General features: G+C 36.9%; 1 protein-coding gene and 1 pseudogene across 1 annotated transcript in view; one reads left to right on the top strand and one right to left on the bottom strand.

Annotated features, from left to right (window-relative positions):
• Plcl1 (phospholipase C like 1 (inactive)) overlaps nucleotides 1–19389 on the bottom strand; it is a 335645-nt gene that overhangs the window by 266761 nt on the left and 49495 nt on the right. The gene's annotated exons all lie outside the window — the stretch shown is intronic.
• Nucleotides 17095–17942, top strand: LOC143407136 (nucleophosmin pseudogene; annotated as a pseudogene).

A 19389-nucleotide genomic window follows, 5' to 3' on the forward strand; every position in this document is an offset into this window, starting at 1 on the left:
TTACTAGTTTCAGTATACGCACTCTTGTTTGTAAACAGAGATCAGGCCTAATCATATTCCAGCAATGAGATTCAGTTATATAAGGAGAATATAATAACATCAAAGCCTCATGCAGAAATAGCATTTTGCATTTACTGATAGATATATCCTGGCATCTCTAATGAGATCCACTAAGGTGGTTCTCTAAAATATTTTTATAATCACTGATAGTTAAGTAATATACAAATAAATCCTTAAACTTCTCTCTCTTTATAAGACAATGCTTTAAAAAATAAATGAAAGCTCAAGTGGCAGAGAGCAGAGAGTTAATAATAAAGCAAAGGAAGAGATTTGAGGGCCCTGTGTTTATTCATAGATTTGGAAGTTGATTACACCAATTAAAAACTTAATAAAATGGAAAATATTGTCCCATCTTACATGGTAGCTATGGAAAATATGTTTTCTAAGTAACACTTTCCTATTTTGCCACCTTTCCATGCCACCTAAATATTGGTAGCAACCTAATAAAGACAAGGAAAAAAAGTATGTATGTATGGTTCAGAAATTAAAAAGGCATACATTTCAGCAAGTGAATTATAACTCATTCTCAGTCAATATAGTAACCGAATAATCTAGCCAGACTTGGCTGGTTTAAAAATGATTATAATTTTAAAACATTAATGATTTAAATACATATGAACAAAAACAAAATGCATGAAAGTGCACTGCCTTAATTCCTTAGAGCACATCCTAAAATAAATGTTTTTGGGGAGCTCAGAATAAATGAAATCACAGTGGTTTGCAGCATAGTTCTCAAGTAAGGGTCCTTGGATGAACTTCTCCAGGGGTCCTTGACCCCCTAAAGTTGTGTGCAAAATGTGGTAAGCCAGAGTCTTTTTTCAGGGGGAAGGGGTCCTCCATTTTTATCAAATTCTTTTAAAAGTTAGAAACCACTGATTAAACCAACATGGACAGCATGTGTTAAGTTAGAGATAATGATAAAGAGTTGGCAAATATACAAAGTCTATAAAATATGTTCATGTTTATGGTAACAAAGATGAAAGGAGCTTAAATTTCTGGAAATGCAATAAAATGATATCTATGTTATTAAACTGTTTACATAGAAAACTTCATTCTTTTGGTTGAGATGCAAAACTGTTATTTTCCTCTGAGCTGTATTGCCTTGCTCTGCAAACAGATAGTGAGAAATAACATTCTTCATTATCAGAGCTGCATGTAAATTAGAAGTTTGGGCTTTCTGTTTATTCTTCTCCAGTTCCCACACTTTGCTTGTACCACATCACAGACTGAGTAATGAATAAAGCAAGGGTAGCCTGGTGGCAGCAGGCATTTGACTTGTCACTGAGAATGAGCTTCCTCAATTTTAAATGGGTTGTTTCAAATCCCTGAGAACAATTTGCAGCTAAGTACATTTTGCTCTTTGTTAAATGCAAAGGCAGTTGTGATTAAAGTCAGTTTGCCTCTTGGGATATAAATGTGTTTTAAATGGATTTCCATTTTCTGGTAAACACAAGCAAGATATATCTCAATTCAATGAGGGAAGTGCTCCAAACAGTATTTGTGATCTTAGTTGTGTGAAAAAAAAAAAGTGTGTGTATACACACACCTGTGTGTATAAAGGTCACTGAAAATATATGGTAGAAAAGTAGCATCTCCCTTAGGATCAGACTCCATATAGTTTTTTAATCCTCCTTGACTAGACTTTCATGGTAATCGCCAAGATTGCACATTACTGGGTTGGAGGAGGGAAAGTCAAGGAAATATTTTACTCCTTTCTTTCTCTCCAGTTTCCCTGAGTTCTCAAACTGGCAGCCAGCTGGCTGAATCCTGCCCACAGACATGTTTTATTTGGCCTGTGCAGTGCTTTTAAAAATTTTGTGCCAACATTTTAATAGGAAGATTTCACATATTAATCTGCATTTCTGGCTTGTTTTGAGAAATCAGAAGATATGGGAACAATTGGCTGAGCAGAGGGGCAGCTGTCCCCCACTCCTTGGGCCACAGCTTCCTTCTACAACTTTGTCAAGTGATCCACTCTCTGAGGATGAATTCATGCTCTCACACCCAACACAAGCAGTTATTTACCTGTTTGGTTTCTGGAGGTATCTGAGTTTGAGACCAGTTTAAAGCTGCCTTTTGGGGATTACCTTAGTCTTCTGATTAAAGACCAGGTTTTGTATGACAGCTGTCTTCGTGATCATTGAAAACCTGATTACTTATTTTAAATAGACATTTGGCCATCAAATCGAATGATTTTCAAGTTCAAAGGATTTAGAATCCCTAGTTTGAGTCCAGGGTTGGTATACAGTGGAGGTAAAGAGAACGTAAATGAGCTGGGTGCAGTGTACACACCTGTAATCCCAGTGACTTGGGAGGCTGAGGTAAGAGAATCCCAAATTCGAGGCCAGCCTCAGCTATTTAGCAAGACCCTGTCTCAAAATAAGAAATTGAAAGAACTGGGGATGTGGCTCAATGCCTCTGGGTTCACTCCCCTGTACCAAAAAGAAAATATAAATGCTTAAAATGCTTATCTGTCCTAACAAACATTTCCTTGGTGGTGGTGGTGTCTACAAAAGCAAGTCTGAAATTGTAGTTTTAGTGGTGCTAAATTGTGTTTGCTGGTAATTTGATAATAAAATTTGTTAATGAAAACTAGATTATTTGATCATAAGAAAAACAGTTAATTCATTTAAAAGGCATTGATACATGTTAGAATCCAAGGACATTATGATTTTTATATGCCTTGAAGCAGAGTAGACCAAATCCTGAGGAATATTTAATAGATTTCAGGTTGTCACCTTAATTCATAAGCTGGAAATTTTCAAATTCTTAAGTGTTTGATTATTTTAGTCAAAATGGAAGGCTGTGAAAATTCAGGCAGTTTTCCTTTCCAGCTTTTGCAACCATTTCTGACAAAGATGGAGAAATCTCCTTGCCGAAACTCATACAATCATGCTCTTCATAATGACATTTTTGTCAATTACAGATCAATCCTATCCGTAGCAGTAGTTTCATAAGATTTTAATGGAAACCGGGCGTGGTTGTGCATGCCTGTAATCCCAGCAACTGGGAAGGCTGAGGCAGGAGGACCGAAAGTTCAAAGCCAGCCTCAGTAAAAGCAAGGTGCTAAGCAACACAGTGAGACCCTGTCTCTAAATAAAATACAAAATAGTGTTAGAGCTAAAAAGTTAATCAATATCATGGTGAATAAGTGTATAATAAAAATAAGTGACTCAGAAACCTTATCTCCACCAGTTTGTGGAAGTGAAAGCAGTTACTACCATATGTATTGTAGATATTAGATCCCTCTTAACTCTGAGAAACTTTCAACAAGTTACTTATTCCCTCTGGGCTTCCATTTTCTCATGGAGACAATGGAATAACAGTAATAGTTCTTATAAGTATGATGATTAAGTGAGATCATGCATGTGAGACACTTTGGAATGGTGCTAACACTCATTAAGAGCCTAATAGATGCCAGTGATTATCCAAATAATTAATTGTACTCAGCCTACCATCCCATAGTCATTAGTTTCTTTTCTATTATGAGAAAGTTTTTATTCAAGTCTATGTTACATGCATTTTAAACAAAATAGAATACAGAAAGCAGTTGGACAAAAATAACAATGATAATAAAATAATAACTATTATAATATCAGTAATCAAAAAAGTAACTAACTGAAAATTTATATGGCAACACTTTATAAAAATTACCTCATCTATTCCTCTCAATCATATAGTAAAGTGAGTATTATCATCATCCCTATTTTTCGTATGGGAAAACTAATGCATAAAGAAGTTGAATAAGTTGCCCAAGGTCACAATCTGGTAAATGGTGGAGGAGAAATACAAATATGGATCTGTGGAATACCTCTTAACAATCAGGATACAATACCTCCCTGCAACGGATACCAAATTGTGCGTTTGGTATAAAAGGCATGATTGGGGCTGGGTTTGGGGCTCAGTGGTAGAACGCCTGCCCAGCACATGTGAGGCACTGGGTTCTATCCTCAGCACCACATAAAAATAAATAAATAAAATAAAGTTTAAAAAAAGGCATGGTTGGCATTGATGTCTGCCAACAGTTTAATGAGTTAAAACAGAGAAAGAGAATATAAATGAGCAGAAGGAGAAGAAACAGAAAGCAGAGATTCAATGCCCTACAGGCCTTCCAGATTTAGTTAGTATAAAGGAATTAAAAAGATAGGTGATTGATATCCTGATTTGACTGCATTTAATTCAAAGAGTTTCCTCTACTTGTATGAAGCAGGAAAACTGAAGTAAAGGTCACTAAAAAATCTGATGAACTATGCAGAACGTTCTTGGATTAGGCCAGGAGTTAAACCTAACAAACTATTTCAAGCAAACTGACTTTTTTATTTTACATCTTTCTTCAGTGTAAATATTAAGGAGTTTCTCACCCAGTGTTTTTAGCCCAGACTCAAGTTTAATGTCTGTAGCAATAAAGCTGTAGCACAGCTGAGCAAACTAGCCACTAACCAGGAGTCAGAAGAGCTAAGAACCTGTCCCAGCTTCTCCCCTGCTAAAGGCACATGAAAGGTCAGGAGGGCTGACTGGTAAAGAACTTCCAAGACCCTTTGTGGGGAAGTGGGTTATGTGAAGGAGTCCTCACAGATTTCCTTGATAAGACACATCAATGTTCAGTCCCAGTTGTCTTTCTATCAGTTAGTTGTTAACAAGTTGTTAACAAGTTGTTAACAAATCAATACTAAATAAGAGATTGACAACTTGGGGGGGGGGTGCGCTAAGGAGTGCACCACACTTCACTGAGGTTGTAGATTTTGTTATCTTCATTTCGTATTGTTTGGGTGGAGGCTGGAGTTCTAAGAAGGCTTCTAGAAAGTCATGGCTGTGATGAATCAAGTGTTCGGAGAGTAATGACCATGTTTCAGTGTCCTGGTTTGACTCTCAGAGTGGGCTGGGTTCAAATCACCACATACCACTGACTGTGACAATGGTAGTTCCCTAACTTTTTACAATATCTCTCAGTTTATTGTGAATATTAAGTGAAATGTGTACATTTAACACAATGCTCAATAATTGGAAACTACTATTATAGGAAATTCTAAATATGATTTGCTTTTTCAAGTGTGTTGAGCCACACTTTTATAATGTGAAACATATTTATTCATCCACCCCACTTTCTATATTTTCCTCCACAGAGTCAGGAAACTTTTTCATCAACAGTTAAATAATGTAGTGTTTTTGTTATTCATGCCAATGTTGTTATAAAAAAATCCACTGTGAGCAACCCAGAGAAGGATATAGCCCATGCCAGTATTTCTCAGAGTACATTGCTAAGAACATCTGTATTGGAATCCTGGGGGCAGTTTGTTTAAGAACAGGTCCCAAGACACTACTGGTGATGGGCTGAATAATTACTTTTATCAGAAATGTCCACCCAGAACCTATGAATGTGATCTTAATTTAAAAAAGGGTCTTTGAAGATATAATTAAATAAGTAGCTCAATATAGATCATCCTGGATTTGTGTGGGCCTCCAGTCCTATATCTGGTGTTCTTAGAGAAAAAAAAAGTCAGAAGACCCAGAGAAGAGGGGTTTGAATGGGTGTGGAGATTGGAGTGATTTATCTACAGGTCAAGGAATGCCAAGGATCACCAACAACCACCAGAAACCAGGAAAAGGACGTGGAATGAATTCTCCCTCTCAGCCTCTAGAAAGAACCACTCCTGCAACACCTTGATTTCAGACTTCTGACCTCCAAAGCTGTGAGAGAATAAATGTCTGTTTTAAGTCAGTCAGCGAGGGATAACAATGGCAGCACTAGGAAGCTAACTAATACCACACTCGGTCAGTAATGGCTGCACTCTAGAAATCAGCAAGTTACCAAGTGCTCCAGGAATTCTGGTGTTCATCAACACTGAGACCCCCTACCCTATCTAATGCCCTCTGGCTTCAGGGAAGCCATACTGCCCCTCCCTTCTGACCCTTATTCTGGAAATGTCCAAGAGAAGCTGGATGCAGGGCTGTGCAGAAGACCAGGGACTTTTCCCCAGACTCGGCACAGGATCTCTTTGGGTTCATGCTGACGAGTCTATAGCTCTAGATTTTCTTCACACCCCTCAAGGAACTCTGCAGGAGTCTAAATTAGGGCCTACAAATTTGAATGAATCTTCTTGTTCCTGCTTGAGAGTAAGTGTAAAGCCTCTCTGTTATTATTAGACCCTGGAAAGTTTCCCCACCTCTAACACTAGGCCAAACATGGAGTTTTACACAAATATAAAAGATTCACTCTTGATCACATACTCTAATCTCTATAAAAGCAACTCTAAGCATGTGAAGCACATGTACCAGATAGTGAGTCAGAAAGATCAGAATGAAGAGGGTCAGAGGCATAAGGGAAGCCTGGTCTCCCCAACCCCTGACCCTTCATATTGTCTAAGAATCTCTGCTCTAGGAAGACTGTCACTCCCATTTCCCACCCTGATTCCACACCTGAAAAGCAGAAGCTCTATTAGCTCAAGGGAAAATCTGAACCTTCAAGAAACACAATAGGCCCAAAGTAGTTGGATTTGGAGGTTTTGTAGAAAAATAAGGATATTCAAAGTGTTCCACTGTTTAAGGTTGACATTTCTCTTTCTTCCCCTTTTTCTAACAAGTATGGTGATATTTTCTGAGGCTTAGAGCTGTCATGTATTCAGGCAGTGCTACTATCCTCAGAAGGCCTATGCAGAGGCTTTCAGACTTGCATGGGACTCACCTGAGGGTCTACTGAATGCACCTTCTAGATCCTACACCAAGAGATTCTGATTCATTGGGTCTGTGTGAGGCCCTAACTCCAGGAAAAGGAAGTATATAACTTGGGCCTCTAACCTACATTTTATATTAAAATCAAAAAAAGGCCAATCTGGTTCATCAAGAAGTAAGATTAGACAGGGTTTGCGAGCCCTCATGTGCCTGAGTGCCTCTGTTCTATGTACCTCTGGAACTCAGTGGATCAATGGTAGTTAGTGGCCAGAGCAGAATTCACATCAGGTCAAGCACCCAGAAGATGGGAAGACATTATCTTAGAGCTTACTCCAATATCTGCATGCTTTACTGATTGATTCTACTTCTGGCATAAACTAGTTCTAATTAGTTTTTTTTAATTCATTTTAGTTGAGTAAAAGTATTTAAACCAGTTAACGCCAGAGAGAAACAAGAATTTCATAAAACTCCATGGCCTCCCAGTCACACTGGAATTTTTATTGCCCTTCATGTTTGACAAAGTTTGGTTTTCACCATTGTGATCTCTGATAAACAATATGTATGGGGAAAAAAAAGTACGCTCAAAATCTTTTTACTAAATCAGATAAGAAGCTAGAAGATAATGCTGTGGTTTTCTTTCACATGATCCCTGAGTTATGCAAGAAATCCATGAAACAACTGTTGTAGCATACCTTCTGCTGTGGGTCATAGCCTCTTATTTTACATGACAGATAAAAATCAGTAGTATCAAGGGCTGGGGAGGGATTAAAATTAAACACTAGGATAGTGTCAAAATTTCTATCAATCACTTCTGTCCCAAATAGTATGCTCTGCATCATTTATGGTTTAGTGAACAAATTACTTTTATATAACTATCTGTCCTCTTTAATCACTGTACCACTGGTGGCAGTTGCCACAATTATCTTGGAAAGAATTCTGGTCTTGATGCATTCTGGGTTCTCCTTCCTTCACAAAATCCCTCATCACAAACATCTAAAGAACAAGTATATACTGTTGGAGTCAATTACTGATAGGCCTGAGGCCAGAAACAGCATTATAAATCAAATATATATGAAGTGAAAAAGTCATTTATGTGAACATGAACCCAAATAATCAAGATTTCTGCATCTCTATTCCAGGGCAAAAAAAGACAAGATGTAAATCTAGATTGGTCAGAGGAAGTTATTATTAAGTTCCTCTAAGTAGTGCATTGCTCTTAAAATAATAATTCTTCTAAGTACATTATGGAATGGTCCACATGGAAGCAACTTGGTATGACAGAAATGACAGATCAGGCAGTTCAAGGTTTAATTGTAGCTTAGTCACTTAAGTTCTTTGCCTTGAGCAAATCATTTTACTTCTGTGAGTCTCAGTGTTTTCTTATTTCTCAATGGCCATAATAATGTCTCTCTCAGAGAACGTAAGAACTGGAGAGGACGTTGGTAAAGTGTGCATTGTTTGGCACATAACAGGCACTTGATAAACTGACATTTTGAAGTCTTCTAACGTAATTATTATCAGGGTTTTTTTTTAATTAAAAAAAGACTGAAACTCTTACACTAAGTTCAACAACTTAAATGTTAATAAAGTATGTATTTTCTCAATGTTTTTCTCTAGTAATCTATTCTCTTTCCCCTTCTAACTGAACCAAATACTAATTGAACCAAACCTGTAAAATCATATATAAAATAAAAAAGAACAGACTTTGCATGAAGGTCTTCAAGGGGCTCTCCAGGGAATAAGTGCACGAGGATAGGTACTGCACAGATGCTGAGACATCTCTTAGGTTACCTCACAGTTCAGCTTCCTAACTGCTTCTTGGCTAGGATCCACCTAGTTATGGTTGCCACGTAAACAACAGCTGATAAGAGGCTACTGCAGGAATCTACCATTAGTGAACAATTCAATTTCCAGTAAATGCCTAAAAGTGCATTTAAATAGAAAAAATAAATGAACACTTATTTAGCTAGAAGCAATGCTCATAAACAAGCCCATGCAGAGTATGAAGTTTTGACCAAACAGAAAAGGTTCACAGAAATTCCAGTAAGAGTTATAATCACAAAGGCTATACCCACTGCAATAAAGCATGCAGTGATAAAGGGATAAGTAGGCCTTTCCATTATAAAACCCTTGCCCCTTGTTTTCAGTTGTTATCAGATGATTTTTTGTCTATAAGAGCAAATATTATTGTGTTTAAAGTATATGATCCATTCATACAGTTGTCACTGAAGTAATTAAGAGCAGTTAAAAAGACAGGACTCCAAATGGAGAAAGGCAATCATGGCACATAGTCATTCTCACATTTTTATGAGTATTTCTGTGAGATCCCCTCCAGAGTCACAGTGACATCTGGAAGGTATTGATGATCAAGATATCTGGTGGGGCATGGAAAGCCATGCTGGAGATCCTTCAGCAGAGTAATGGAGAGGGGGATAAATTTTGTCTGACTATTGCCCTGGGGATGCCACAAGCTACAGCCAGAGGAGCAATATACAACATGAAGCATCAGCAGCAACTGGCCTGATTGTTACCAGTTAAGGCCAGGAGATGTCCTTAACATATGAAAGTTCTATTCACAGACAGAAACATGTACAGAACTCATGAGCGTTGAAACAAAAGTTTGAAAGGCATATTTATTTTACCACTATTTTATCACTAATTTTTAAAAATAAATCTTTAGAAGTAATTGTGCCAAGAACTCCTTGAAGAAAAAAGTAATATTTATAATGCTAAATGAAGTAAGCCAATCCTAAAAAAACAAAGACCAAATGTTTTCTTTGATATGAGGATGCTGATTCATAATGGCAGTTGGTGGGGTGGGGGGACATGGGAGGAATGGAGGAACTTTAGATAGGGCAAAGGGGAGGGAGGGGAAGGGAAGGGCATGGGGGTAGGAATGATGGTGGAATGCGTTAGACATCATTACCTTAAGTACATGTATGAAGACACGAATGGTGTGAAAATACTTTGGATACAATCAGTGACTTGAAAAAATGTGCTCTTATATGTGTAATACGAAATGAATTGCGTTCTGCCATTGTGTATAACAAATTAGAATAAATAAATAATTTAATAAAAGAAGAAAGAAAAAAGTAATATTTGACAGTGTTCTCTAATATAACAGCTACAGAAACCAGGGGCCTTACGGTCCAAAAAAGAGCTACAATGCTAAAAATAACTGATATTACAGATATAGTTCCTGACAGCACAGTGTTCAGCACACAGTGGCACATTAATCAACAAGTATTCACCATTTATTTGTGTAGTGCTGTAGAAGATTTAGAAATAAAGAGTAAGATGAAATCATTACCAACCCTTGTCAGGCCAAAAGGGAAATGCAAGAGTGAAAAAAGTCACTGGAAAAATCCTCCTCCCTAGACCTCTAGCTCTGCAGCAGATTCAAAGCAGTGCCGACATAACTCAGGCAAGTCTCATCATTCTGACTTCGCTGTTACACTCCAGGCTCAGATCAGGGACTTCCTTCCAAGGTCAGATTTCCTGTGTTTGCTAATGCATCTCAGGTCATGCCAGATAACTCTTCCAATCCATTAGTGTGCACTATTGATCCTATTAGGCCCTCTTCAGTTTTACAAACAATGCCTCTTATGTAAAACACTTGAGAATGCCCAAACTGTGATCCCCACAGGGTTGGTCCAGGAGGTGCACAGAAGTGTATTAACAACATTGCCCAATGTTCATATTAAAGCTTGAGTTTTCCAGAAGCAGACTCCAAGATAAGGATTCAAGTACAAACTATTTGTTTAGGAGGTGTAGGACACAGTGGTAGAAAATTGGGGAAGGGACACACGGAAGGCAAAGCATCTGATAAGACAGTTGCCAGAGTGAGTGCTGGGAGCTGAATTCCACAGAAAAACCTTGGGAAATGGTGCAAAGCACAGCTCCACAATTATCTCATCTGAGACGAGGGAGCTGACGTATTTTATGTGCCAACTCCAGAGAGTTATTGGATGAGGTCTGCTAGGGAAGGGCAACATTAATTCCCCAGAACTGACCTTTGGCCATGGACAAAGCAGCCTTTGAGGGACAGGCTTCAGACTCAGAAGTGCACATTCTGGCAACTGAACATCTAAGAGAGCATAGTGAAAAGTCCCAGGGATAAAGGAGGGCACTGTAGCATCTGCCACATCCTCGGTCAGATCAATTAGCTCTATTCACTATTTGTCAACTAGAATAAGTGACAAAACAATCTGATATAAAATTATTAGGAGATATAACTAATTATTTTTTAATAAAATTTTAAAATTTAGCTTTTTTTCTCACTGTTGATGAAGAACATTTTCAGCCAACACAAATGTTCAAGATATTTTTAGTGTTTAACCTAAGAACAGCTATAATAAATTTCTGCCTTGTTATTCATTTTTGCTCATGCCTTAATCTGTAATATTTAAAGTATTAAAATACATCATTTGAAGCATGAAGTTTGATTCCATTGATGTTTCTTCTATTTTAATGTGCTAATTAGCACCTTCAGTCTGTTTGGGCTTTTGTATTAGTCAAAATTGTTATTAGAGATTTATGAGATTAAACTGAAGAAGTAAAACTCCCCCATCTGAAGCTTCAGCCACAATATAAGTGATATGTCCAATATATTCCCAACACTCTACCAGAAATCTAAAAAGGGACAGAGAAGAAGTTTTAGATCCAGTCCCCTTACCCTCAAGGAGCTCACAGTCCAGTGGGCACGGGGCAAGGCAAGGGAAACCATCACACAAAATTATGAATAGGGCCATAAGAGTAAAGGGAACTCAGAGACAAATGGGACCAGTATGGGCTACACCCATTCAAAGAGAGAGAAGATGAGACATTAACTGGGCCTTTAGGAATGGGTAGTCCAGGCACAGTGGAGCACGCTGTAGCCCTAGTGACTCAGGAGGCCAAGGCAGGATAATCCCAAATCTGAGGCTGGCCTTAGCAACTGGGCAAGGCAACTCCTTCAGGGGTTGGGGATATAGCTCAATGGTAAAAGTAACCCTGAGTTGAATCCCCAGTACAAAAAGAAAAAATAAAAGGGTAGAATTTGGGTGAAAAGGGAATCAGGACACATATTGGGAAGTTACTTCCATTAAGAGGTATGTCTACCTTCCCCTCTCTCTGATTCTATCCTCATTCTATTTTCCAACCCCTCTGGGCTCATTTCTGTGCCTGCCTCAGACCTGCCTTCATGATTCCCATTTACTCTGCCGGCACATCTCTTTCCTGGATCTTGGCAAGGCTACCCTTCTCTTCTTTCAGATCTCAACCCAAATGCCAGCCGCCCCAGCACCCTCTGTCATAAAACCCTGTTTTTAATTCTTCATGACATTTAACTTGATCAGAAATATTCTTAATTAACTTAGTCTACCTACACTAATAAAAGATAAGATTCACAGAAATACAGATCTTTTGCCATCTTCATCACTTATTAGCAGCCTCTAGAAGAGTGTCTGAGACATGCCTGCCACATGGTAAGATCATGTGCTGAACAATGAAGGAAACAGGGTCATAGGAGTAGATAAGGGCCAGAGCAATAAGGTCTCAAAAGTCCAACAAGGCTGAAAGGAAACTCTTGTAGATGGTTGAACAGTGCCTTAAGAGGGTAAAAATGACACTCACATACCTCATTTTTAACAAAATTACACATAATCCCCAAGCAATCCTGAAGTTAGGTAGATGCTTGGTATGTCCATTTGACAGATAGGAACCTTGGGCCCCACTCATCAAAGGCAGTAACTAACGTTCAAACTTTGCTCACTCCAAAATGCTCACTCTCCCCACTAACTGTTGCGGAACAGACCTCCTTCTTAAAATCAAGATAACTTCACAATTTTCAGAGAGTAAAAAAGAGATAAAACCAGTGGAACTAAGTGGAAATCCAGCACCAAGCATTAGTATGTTCCTTATAAATAAGAAATTAATATATGATAAAATGTACTGTTCAAATCAGTGAGGAATGATGGATTTTTTTGTTATTTAGTCTATAGCTAATATTTAACTATTTGGGGAGGGGAAATTAATTTACATGACTAATTCCTAGTATATCCCCCAAAGTAAAAGCAGAATTGATCATATAGAAAAAGATTGACAAATTTAAGTACATAAAAATTTTAAATTCCAGTTCATTATTTGTAAAACATAAATGTTAAATGGAGAGAAATTAGTTGCCCATGTAGGATGAAAAAGTTATTTTTCTTAATACATTAAAAAAGATCAATAAGAAAAAGGATATGCCATGAACCCTCAAGTGCAAAGGCTCCATAAGCAATTCACAAAATAAATAAATACAGATTGGTAATCAATGTAAGAAAATATTTTCCCTCACTAAAAATAAATGAATAATAAATAATAATATAGTACTTTTATCTACCAAATTTGGAGAATGTATTTGAAAATTATAATCACTTGTAGTTGTGGAAGATGCAAGACAACAGGTGGTCTCAGGCACTGCTTCTGGGAATGTATTAGGTGCAACTTTTAGAAGACAACTTGGCAATATACAAAGCCTTGAAAAATTAGTTCTTTCAAGGAATGTGTGTGTGTGTGTGTATACTCTAGATACAGAAAATATATGTGTGTGTGTGTGTGTGTGTGTGTGTGTGTATATATATATATATATATATATATATATATATATATATATATACACATATATGCTCTAAAACAACCACCGAGTTATTCATTGTTTACAATAGTAAAGAAAAAGGAAATAGGGAAATCATTACATTATAAGATCTCCATATCATACTTCTGTGCAAAATATACGTGAAAAAGGAAAGTGAGAAAGAGAAAGAAATAATATAGGTATGTAGTCAAAACAGGTTCATAGTATATTAAATTTTTTAATAATTTTTTTTACACAAATGTAGAACAATTTTTCATTTCTATGGTTGTACATGATGTAGAGTTATACCATTTGTGCATTCATACACATACATGAGGGTAATGATGTCCATATCATTTTACTATCCTCCCCATCACACACTCCCTTTTTCCTACCCACACTCCCCTCCCTCCCCTCTGCTCAATCCAAAGTTCCTTCCTTCTTCCCTTGCCCCTTGTCCATTATGGATCAGCATCCACATATCAAGAAAACATTTGGCCTTTGGTTTTGGGGGATTGGGTTATTTTTGCTTAGCATTATATTCTCCAACTCCATTCATTTACCTGCAAATACCATGATTTTATTCTCTTTTAATGCTGAGTAATATTCCATATATAAACCACAATTTCTTCATCCATTCATCTACTGAAGGGCATCTAGGTTGTTTCCACAGTTTAGCTATTGTGAATTGAACTGCTATAAATATTGAGGTGGTTGCATCTCTGTAGCATAGACTGAGAAGTGGGATAGCTGGGTCAAATGATGGTTCTATTCCAGTTTTCTAAAGTATCTCCATACTTCTTTCCAAACTGGTTGTACCATTTTGCAATCCTACCAGCAATGTATCAGTGTAACTTTTTTCCCACATAAATTGGAGAAAAGATAGCCTCTTCAACAAATGATGCTGGGAAAAGTGGAAAGTCTATAGAACAGAAGCAAATTTTTACCACATGCACATCAGATAGATGTGCAGGATATACAAAGAATATATAAAGAACTCAAAAAACTTAACAACAACAACAAAACAAAAAAAACAAATAACCCAGTCAATTAATTGGCTAAGGAAATGAGCAAATACTTTACAGAAGAAGATATACAATCAATCAACAAATTTATGAAAAAAATGTTCATCATAACTAGCAATTAGAGAAATGCAAAACTACTCTAAGATTTCATTCATCTCACTCTAGTCAGAATGTCCATTATCAAAAAATCAAGCAACAATTTATTAAATTTTTAAAATACTTCAAAACTAGACATGGTATGATTTTATAACGTTTTGTAATCTTATGTAAAAATTAGAAGAAATCATACCAAAACACACACAAAAAGGAATATCTCTAGGTGGAAAGATTATGGAGGTTTTTATTTTCATTATACTTCTCAATATTTTCCAAAATTTTTAACAAGAAGTAAAGTTTACTTTTCAATTTTTTAAAACCAGTCCTGTATTATTTTTAATGGTTTGCAAAATGGAACCAGAATCTAGTGAAACTTCTCCAGGGCCAAGAAATGGCCCTCCTAAACATTTGCTCTAGGACTCATCTTTATAAATGGTCTAATCTGCCTCCCTGGTAGTTTCCCCCATTTCTCTAAATGCCCCATAGACCTGAGAAAACCTCCCAGCCAAGTTCTGTATTGGGCCAAGAGAGGAAAACATTGTGGACCTCTCAGTGCTCTTCCAACCTCTACTACCTTACTGAGGTATTAAATATACCATTGAAGTATCTTTATCAGACACTATTACCCTGTATGGTCTAAATTATTCTAAAAGGTGACCAGGAACATGGTAAAAGAACTAACTCAGTTACTCAAAAAAAAAAAAAAAAAAAAAAACTAATTCTTCCTATTACAAACTACTCTGCTAGAAAATACAGAGAGAAGTGAGACTTCCCAAATGCTATCATATCTATGTGTTTACAATTTGTTAGCTTTTAAAGGAAAACTAGTCCAAGCCAAAAACTCACATGATAAACAACTCACTTATCAGGATGCTTTGCAGAAGAAAAAAATAGTCTGATAGTGTCTCTTATATAGAGAATTTAAGTTTTCATTTAATAAACATTGTGCTGCTCATACAGAGGGTGATTTATAGTCCTAGTTTGCCTAGATTGCACCTGGTCTCCCAGTGGCACTTCCCGCATCATTCTCAAGAGCATCCTGGTTTGGATAATTGGTAATATCATCACAGTAATCTGTGACTACAGAAATTTCATGATACTTAATGGAATATATACTTGAAACTTCTTAAATAGGCCAAGTTAGCAGGAGCTAATTCATCTCTGACTTGAATTTTACCTACAGGCAGAACAAAATAGAATATCCATTCTAGTTTTTAAAGGAATACATTAATTGTGTCCAAAAATTCTACAGATAGTTGTCATATGACAAGCAGCCAAAAACCGTGCAATGTTATGTCATATTTACCTGTTATCAAACTAACAGTCATAAGACTATCTTTAATAACTGATTAGGGAAAATATAATAATATAGCTAGCTGTTTTGAGTACTTTTTAAACACAATATACATTTTCTTCTAAGTTGTTCAGTACTGCATTTTACAAAATAGCATCAAGCCTTTTCATTACATACAATGTCATCTATCTATAAAACAGGAAGATTATTATTGCTAAATAACTATGTAAAAAACACACAATCATTAACAAATGTTTTGAGAAACAACCAGAGTGCAATCTCTTATCTATACTTACTCAGCAGTTTTAAGAGCAAAATAACTACATAAAAATTAAAAAAAAAAAGTCCATAAAGAAAGTGCCTAAAATATTTTCTTATAACCAACCCTAATTCAAGAAATATTATTAAGCATCCAGCATTTGCATGGAAGATGTCTGTTGCACTGGTAACATCCCTTAGCTAGGTTTGGCTTGCCTACTCTTTCACTACCCTCAAGCTGTGGGGTTGGGATGAGGGTCCCTGACCTGGCTCCAGAAGGGCAAGTGAGGCAGGAGAGAAGTGGAGATAATGCAATGTATTCCCTCCTCCTGGTCTGGGATGGACAGCCATGTGACTCACACCAAATCAAGCCAGCCTAATCAGAGTTAATCTCAGGTACTTTTCCTGAGTAACTATTCTTTTTTCACTGTACTTAAATACTACAGTCAAATTACACCCCTATCAAACCTGAGCCTGATGTCAACACAGATGGAGGAGACACAAACTATGGAGAAAGAAAAATTAGGTACTCATTACCTAGCAGGACCTCTGCACCCAATAGTACTGAAATGTCTTCCTCCTGACTCCCCATTGAGGGTCAATACTTTCACATTTCACATTTTCTGCAACTAATAATTTTGATTAATAGACCTGACTCTAGTAGAAAAAAACTAAAGACAGCTAACAATTTGTATTTTTTTTATTTCTGTATCTCTTTTCATTCATTATTCTTACTTCTTCAATAGTCATAAAGTCAAGTGAGTATTCATAATGAAAATATTTATTATTGTCAATTGTAAAATAACAAGTGTTTCAAACTAATCCTCCAAATGATTCTTAGTTGTAATGCTTATTATCATGATCACAGCATCACCAGGAGGACCTGGTTACTCTCATTGCTATTGAATAAGCTTTTAAAAGTCACAAATGCCATGTAAATCATTAAACATAACATTTAATTTTAGATTCTGATTAATTTAATTACTCAATTAGCCAAGAATTAATTATCACTTAAAGGCAAAAATCCTAGAAGTTTGCTTTATTGGATTGTCCTAATGACATATATAAGATTCCATTAAGCCCTGGCCTGATTCCGTCCTGCGCATCTCTTTAGAGCAGCCACCCATTTTCCGTCCGCCTTCTCTCCCACCTAAGTGCGTGCTACCACCCCATGGAAGATTCGATGGATATGGACACGAGCCCCCTGAGGCCCCAGAACTACCTTTTCGGTTGTGAGCTAAAAGCTGACAAAGATTATCACTTTAAGGTGGATAATGATGAAAATGAGCACCAGTTATCATTAAGAACGGTCAGTTTAGGGGCTGGTGCAAAGGATGAATTGCACATTGTTGAAGCAGAGGCAATGAATTATGAAGGCAGTCCAATTAAAGTAACACTGGCAACATTGAAAATGCCAGTACAGCCAACAGTTTCCCTTGGGGGCTTTGAAATCACACCACCTGTGGTCTTAAGGTTGAAGTGCGGTTCAGGTCCTGTGCATATTAGTGGCCAGCACTTAGTAGCTGTGGAGGAAGATGCAGAGTCAGAAGATGAAGAGGAGGAGGATGTGAAACTCTTAAGTGTATCTGGAAAGCTATCTGCCCCTGGAGGTGGTAGCAAAGTTCCCCAGAAAAAAGTAAAACTTGCTGCTGATGAAGATGTCAATGATGATGAAGATGATGAAGAGGATGATGATGATGATGATTTTGATGATGAGGAAACCGAAGAAAAAGCTCCAGTGAAGAAATCTATATGAGATACTCCAGCCAAAAATGCACAAAAATCGAACCAGAATGGAAAAGACTCAAAACCAACAACACCAAGATCAAAAGGTCAAGAATCCTTCAAAAAACAGGAAAAAACTCCTAAAACACCAAAAGGACCTAGTTCTGTAGAAGACATTAAAGCAAAAATGCAAGCAAGTCTAGAAAAAGCACATTGAACAGCCCTGGGAACTACTGGTAAATTAAGCCCAAAGATGGGGAGAAAGGAAAAGGAGAGACAAACATAGTCCATACTGAGTATCATCAACAATCCAGGCTGAAGTTTTCTATTTTAATCTCAATCCCCTTTCCTGATTTGCCACCCACACCCACTTGCAGGCTGGAAGCAATCTCTCTTGATTTCCTAAAGCACTTTTGACTGCTGTGAATTCAGTTGAACCTTATATATTGCTCTCTCTTGTGCATATGCCTCATCATCTCTTGGACCATGTTTTAAACACCTTTGTATCTCCTTAGCTGCTCAATAAATATTTGAATGAATCAAAAAAAAAAGATTCCATTAAACTAAAAAATAAGACTGCCATGAACCTTTATTTAAAAACTGCTAACCATAAGTCTTCTTCTGTACTTCAAATTATTAGCTCACTTTCATTCCAGAAGCACTCATTTCTTAGGCAAATTCTTCATGTGATATAAACTGAATAAAGAAAAATAGCTTACTATTTCATATGTAAACTTTTTAATTAAAATACCATAAAAATGTTAAGCATTTTATTTTAAACAGGAATCACTGGATGAAAACTTCAATCTAACTTAAAGATTTAAGAATTTTCAAAATAAATATCAGATACATCTGAAGAAGCCTTCTTTATTGCAAATATTCTCTTCTTCCTTGGAAGCATCTCTTCAATTTTTGCTTATAAAACCTCAGAAGAAATGAAGATTCAAGGTGGGAAGAGAAGCAACAAGAGAAGGCTAGTATATTTCACTATCTTCTATTTCAGGCACAGAGTTTATGGTAGATTATAAACAGCCACAATTCTTTGCAGTTCATTCTTTCAAGAAGTAGAATTTACTTCTCCATCTCTTAAATCTGGGCTGAACTTGTGACTTGCTTTGACAAATAGAAAGCAGCCCAAGTGGCACTCTGGGGTCCTGTAGGTTTCAAGAAACCTGCAGCTTTCACTCCCTCCCACTTAGAACACCAAGCCACGTGAAGATCTCAGCTAGTTCACTGGAGAAGCCCCTTGTTGCAAAAACAAGGTAACTCAGCTAATAGGTTGGCAACTGCCAGAAAGAAGAGTGAGGCCATACTAGACCACTCAGTCTCTTCCAAGTCAACTGATTGTTATCGAGAAGAGAAGCCAGGCCAGACTAGCAGAACTACCAAACTGAGTCCAGGACAAAGTACTGATCTCCTGAATCATGAACAAATAAAATAATTGTTGTTATAAGCATCAAGTGATGGGTTGTTATTTGGCAATAAATGAATACAGTGCTTTATTTAGTTATTTCACTTAGTCAGAACCTTAAAATTAAACCATGGCAGAGCCAGAATTTGTGAGGCATGAAGCGTACACTATTTGGGGAGCTTTCTTTAGGAAAAATAGTATACGTAACACAAAAATAAGGAAAAAAAATACAAAATTACACATACAAAGGAAG

Source organism: Callospermophilus lateralis, chromosome 9 (genome assembly GCF_048772815.1).
Source record: "Callospermophilus lateralis isolate mCalLat2 chromosome 9, mCalLat2.hap1, whole genome shotgun sequence".
In the NCBI taxonomy this organism is placed as follows: Eukaryota; Metazoa; Chordata; class Mammalia; order Rodentia; family Sciuridae; genus Callospermophilus; species Callospermophilus lateralis.